This window comes from Morone saxatilis, unplaced genomic scaffold, assembly GCF_004916995.1.
Source record: "Morone saxatilis isolate NCDOM2014 unplaced genomic scaffold, NCSU_SB_2.0 Contig9, whole genome shotgun sequence".
NCBI lineage: Eukaryota > Metazoa > Chordata > Actinopteri > Moronidae > Morone > Morone saxatilis.
The window spans coordinates 17,081,477-17,087,578 of record NW_023340268.1 but is presented as its reverse complement, the minus strand read 5'-3'; positions in this window follow the sequence as shown (position 1 = coordinate 17,087,578).

The following is a 6,102-nucleotide window of genomic DNA, read 5'->3' as shown; positions in this document are numbered from 1 at the left end:
AGATTTTTGTTTCCAGCCCTGGGCATGGAGAGTGTGCTGCAGATATCCATGGAGATGTTTTTTCAGAAACACAGAGCCAATTTTCTTTTAAGTAAATGCAATACGCTTCCGTACCACTATTCAAATATAAAACTTGAGGTCCTCCACATTGACCGTCCATGTTCCGATCCGCTAGACTCTGTCCTGAACCATGACAGTGAAGTTCTTTTCCTGTCTAGCAAACCGATGGGAGGCCGGTGTGCTATAAGGCTACTCTCATACAATATGTAGCAGAGCAGATATCGGAGAGCAGATGTTTTTGCCAGCGCACAAAAACAGCTGTGCAAGCAACAATATATCTGAGTGCAAGCACACAGTGTGAGCACAAGCACAGCAAATCTGAGCGCAAGCAGGGGCTGTTAGAGTCGAGGGCGGAGTATTGAGGGTAAACCTAAAAAAATCTGAACTTGAAATCAATAAGTCATGTTCTCAAACTAAAAGACCATGCTCTTGAATAAAGATAGGATAAAAACATATTCCTAATGGCTAGCACCAGGTAGGATTCAGTTTGTAATTAATGAACCAGAATCAACAAAAAAAGTTCCTTGTTGCTGCTTTAAATTGAAAATTTCTTTGTAAACATATGGCACATATATTGTCTCACAGTTCACATATTCACTCTTAGTTCACTGTATTTTTCGCACCCCCCTCCATGCCTCTGCTTCGTATGCTCTCTCTTTCGCTCCTTCCCTCCCAGCATTGTCCCTGTGACAGTCATGTGTGCCATAAAAACATTACAAAAAGGAGCAGAAAAGCTATAATACGTACTTCCTGCAGCCTTCTTTATCAAAAAACATTGTCAGAATGTATATTTTTATAATTATTCAAATTGAAAACTCATGTTCTTTGTAAACATATGGTGCATATATTCTCTCACAGTCTCTCAGTTCACAGTCTTTTTTGAACCCCCATGCATACACACTCTCACTTGCTCGCTCACTCACTCGCTCCCCTCCTCTCTCCCAGCATTGTTCTTGTGTGCAATAAAAACACTACAAATCAACTTTTTCAACTCTTTCTCCCCTCTTACCCACCATCTCTCTAGTGCACCTGTACTGTTGTAGTCACCAGCATCAGGCCCCTGTATACAAATGAGTATTGACCACGCAGTGCTCAACCTTGACCGCCAATCGTTTTTCACACTCTTCAGTGTTGAGAATCTACGCTCACACACTGCTGTGGCCATGGGAAGGACTTCAACAATTTCAAACAGGTGGCTGATGTGGGTGAATCTCTTCGTGTGATCATCCTGTCTTCCAAAATCAGTGCACAGGCCTTAAATGTGAACTGCAAGTGCTTTTAAATCCATCCACTCTTCATGTACTTCTTGAAGATTGCATCCATTTCTTCCCAGCACAGGCCGAAAGTGTTCAAAGAGTGTGGTGATTTGGTGATTTGACATACACTGTCAAATCCTCTTGGTTCTTTGGCTAGTTGCAGGTGCCGAAAACCTGGGCAGCTGCAAGCAGGTCTTGATCGAAAAGACAAACTGCTTTCAAACTCCCCGGTCAATAAGTTGCACATCCTGGAAAACTCCTTAGCCTCCTTCAAAAAGACATTAAGTTGTGACCCTGGTGAAAACTGCATGGATGTGAGAAAAAGATAAGTCTTCTCAAAGGTCTAATGGACGTGACTCAATGTTCAACTGATCAAGAATATCCAGTAAAAAGTAAAAAAAAAAATGTACAGGTGAAATTAACCCAGACAATCATGTCTGCACTGCTTGTCACAGCTTCTGCTATGAGCTCAATACTGACCTAATGCTGTTGAGTAAAGCAGTGAGGGCTCTCACTTATTAAGCCAGTATTTGTACCCCGGATTGACATGTTTCAGGATTTTTTTCATCCATTGCCTCTGCAACGTTATGGAGATCTCTCCATGCTTTGGGAGAGAGTAGGTCTTGTAAATGTCATTCAAGGTTAGTTGAGGAAACTGATAGCACACCCCACAGTACGTTACGTCCTTAGATGTGACATACTCTAGCCACTTAAACTCTCCCGCTGCATTTCGTTTTACTGGTTATTGTGTAAAGATTGTGCTAGCAGTTTGAGTAGGCTTAGTAAACCCACACACAGTAGCCCTGACATATTAGTTTCTAGCTAACAATATACTGTTCGCTGTTTTAGTAGGATGCCGAACTAAAAGACATGAAGGAATCAGGATGTTTGTGGAACTGCAAAGTTGTGTTGGAAGTATCGCAGCATGGGGATAAAATGTATTGGTCACAGGGGGCCACCTGAATATTTGGTAAGGGGCCATTCGGCCATAGTTAACCCTGCCTATTCTTCGTATAAAATGGTTGTTAGTGATATCAAACTGTAGAGAAGGATCTGCACTTGTATTTGTAAGTTACAGGCCAAAACATCTACAGTAGATACTTTATTTATAAAAAGCAAAGCACACACACACACACTGATGCTCACATCAACGGAAACAACTGACAATGCTGCCTTCATCAGGGTTGTGTCTCCAGATACAAGAGACTAAATGAAAAAGTTCTGCTGTTACACAACAAGTCAGAAAACACTATGCAAAAGATCACGGCAAGCAGGAGCAGTTTGCAAGAATAGCTGAGGGCAAAAACCTGGGTGCTCGCTGCAGATACAAATATAAAATCCATGTTTCTGTGCCTAAATTCTATCCTTACACTGAAGGAAAATAGGTCTTTATACAGAATATTCTGGCTCAGTAGCACATTGTAGCATTGGTTAGCAAGTTTTCATCTAAAAGTAGACAGATAATAGACAGGTAGATCCCCATCTGAGAAGAGTTTGTTGCCTGCCATCAATAAAGGTGGAAACAAAATCTGTTTAAACCAGCTTATGCAGCTAACGCTAACTAGCCACAGTGAATAAAATCTGGCAATCTACATGTAATTATGAATCTCATTGCTTTTCTTATCAAGAAATGTATTTAATTAATTGATCAGTTGTCAATTATTAAATTAATCGTCAAGTATTTTGATGATGGATTAATCGTTTTGATTCTGCAAAAAAAAATCCAAATTCTCTGATCTCTCTCAAATGTGAATAATTTTTGCTTTTTTAGTTCTGTGTGACAATAAATTGATCTTTGGGTTATGGACAAAACAAGATCAACATTTTTCACCCTTTATTTACATTTTATGGACCAAACAACTATTCGACTAATAGGGAAAATCATCATTCAATTTATCCCTGTTTGACATGATTGCTAACTGCTGGAGAAGACACAAAGACAATGACATTTTCAAGTGAGGGAGACTGTTAGCTGCAACATGACAAAGTGAGGACCCTAAAGAATGGAGTCTTTTCCAGTGCTAACCTCTAACAATAATGACATTAAACTGATCCTCATATTGTCGAGGGCCCCACTTGAAGCATATCGAGGTCTGAACCTTGTTGATGAAGCTATTAAATCTTTAAATAGATTTTTCCTGCTCTTTATTCTTTGCTGGTTATGTGTCATTTTGTATTTAGTGTACACACTGTCCTTTGAGTATGGGAACCTGAGCTGAAATATTAACGCTGACACTGTGATCTGAGGGGATCTGAGCTAACAGGTTACAGGTTCAAGCTATATAGGCTTGGACATATAGGTAGGTGATTCATTCAATTGACGATTACATCGAAAAATATAAGAAATGGAATTGTGTTTCATGTGCCACATGAAACAATTAAGCAATAAATATCCTATCACGCTCTCTGTGACATGTATATAAATGCTACACAGGTCCGGTTCACCTCCAATTTGGATCAAAAGGAAAATATTTAAGTAACTTTGAAACTGGTTTTATGAGAAATGGCAAAAATGGAAAGAACTTCAATCACAAAGACTGACTAGTTTTTCCAATTGGAAAAGATTCTCAATAGGAAAAGATGATGCTGTATACTTGAAATAACTACAATGTCTTCTTCTACCACAGGCAACTGTGTTTATAGCTGTTCTGGACGGTCATACTTGAAGGAAGATTCAAAAGCTGGCTGTCATAGAGACAAGGGAGATAAGATAAATGTTTAATACATACATTTCCAGAATCTCTTTTGAAAGACATTCATAGTCTTGTAACTCAGGTTTAAGATGCACACACTATGCTTTTCTGATTTTCTTATAAAAAAGTAGTCCTTTCCTGAACAACATAGCAAAGACAAATGAAATTGGTTCTTAAATTGCGTGAGGTGATGCATATGCACACAATTAACAATCTGCAAATTGTAAATGCAAATTAACAGGATGCTTTTCAAGAGCAAATGTTATTATATCTATGAACTTGAGGTTAGAAATATATATGTAAAATACTGATATATATTCTAGTGATGTTTTGATTGTATTTGATTTTATTGATTTTTATTGTTTGGTATTTGTGTATTGGATAATGCATTTGTGAACACCAATCATACACGTGTTGTAGATCATGAAACATGCATTTATCACCAATATTAAGACTAATTTCTCACATAGAGTGTTTCAAATGGTGTTCAGTGGTGGTTTTTCCATGATTACATGTTCACTAATGGATTTCTAAGCCATCCATCTGACCATGTAGAAATATGTGTTAGGTTTTAGAGATGAGAAAGAAGTGAAGAGATGTAGAAGGAAAAATCAAAAATGTATACAAAAAAAGTTTGAGGATACGTGAGCTGTCTGGATCTCAGGCTCCAGAGAGAATCGCCAAAAGAAGGTGAAACAATGTTTTCATTAACGCTAATCAATAGTATTGACTGCCCTGAGACCCTTTGAGTCTAACAGAGCTTAAGTTTCTGGCTTGCTGCTAATTACTAAGTTATTACAAAGACCAGCCACACAGAACCACTCTCTCCCTTCCCCTCCAGTCATCTTTCACTCTTTTCTTTGACCATCCGTCATTCTCATTCCCTTGTCTGCTAACCCCCTCACTCGTAATCCTATTTTTGCTCTTTTCTCTCCACTCTTGTTCATCTTATTCTCATTAAAAAGGACCTCAATGTTATTTTGAAGGTCAGTTTAATTTCTTTCAGCAAATTGACAAACGAGGGAGGAGGGAATCAAACATGAATTAAATAGCTGCTCTATTACAACATTTCTATCTCCCACTCAGCATTTGTATATCTGTCACAAAAGATGGGAGGAGTAACACGGTGAAAACCTTGAGAACAAGAAGATTTGAGCAATTTTCACATGATAATATGTGTGACTATCTCCATCATAATGGGCCTATTGCTGTGGCGGGGCGAGTTCGGTCTCATCAACCCGCGTGTCAGAACAATTGATGGGAAGCACACGCTGTAATAGCTCTATCCTGTCCTGTCCATACTGGTGCCTGATCTCCTGGGAGAATCATTCACATGACACTGAGAAGTGGCCTGCAGCCCGGTGAAGAAAATGGGAAAGCTTCATGTGTGGAAATGAATCCTATCCAGCAGAGAGACTAATACAATCCCTGTTAATAACTTTTCCTTCATTTTAAGTTTATAGAAGAATTAAATTCATTTTGATATAAGGAATAGAATAGTGAGCTCGTTTACAGGTATGGTAATTTAAAGATAAGAGGAAAGGACAGGGAGGATTAGGAGCCACTGAAAATAATTCTGCATAAACATACTGTGTAATCAGCTTTTATTATTCCTAGCCATGCAGCAAGTTTGTAACGGATGTATGGTTGGATATATCTTCATCCATCCTGTCTCTCAGGTATGTGTGTCTCTGTGTGCTTGTGTGTAAAGGGGTATCTGGGCCTCCATCCTCCTCTGAATGCAGCAGAGAGTCCAGGTGTCTTTTTCACATCACTCTTGAAACTGAATTCATTGGGACTCAAGTGCTGATGACCATCTATGTATCCACAAACCACCAGCACCATCCACATGCCGTGTGTGTGTGTGCTTGTATTGTACGGAGAAAACATACTGGCATATGCATACACAAGTGTGTGATTGTGGTTCTGGTGTTGTGTTGAAGCAGTTCGCTACTTGAGGTGAGGATGCAGATTTAAGGCTTCACATGGAGAGGGTTACTGACGATGGCTGGTTCTAATGGGATTATGTGACATCATGTGCACTTTGGCATCCACGACACGGTGACTGCTCTGCTTGCAAGAACTCATTTGCG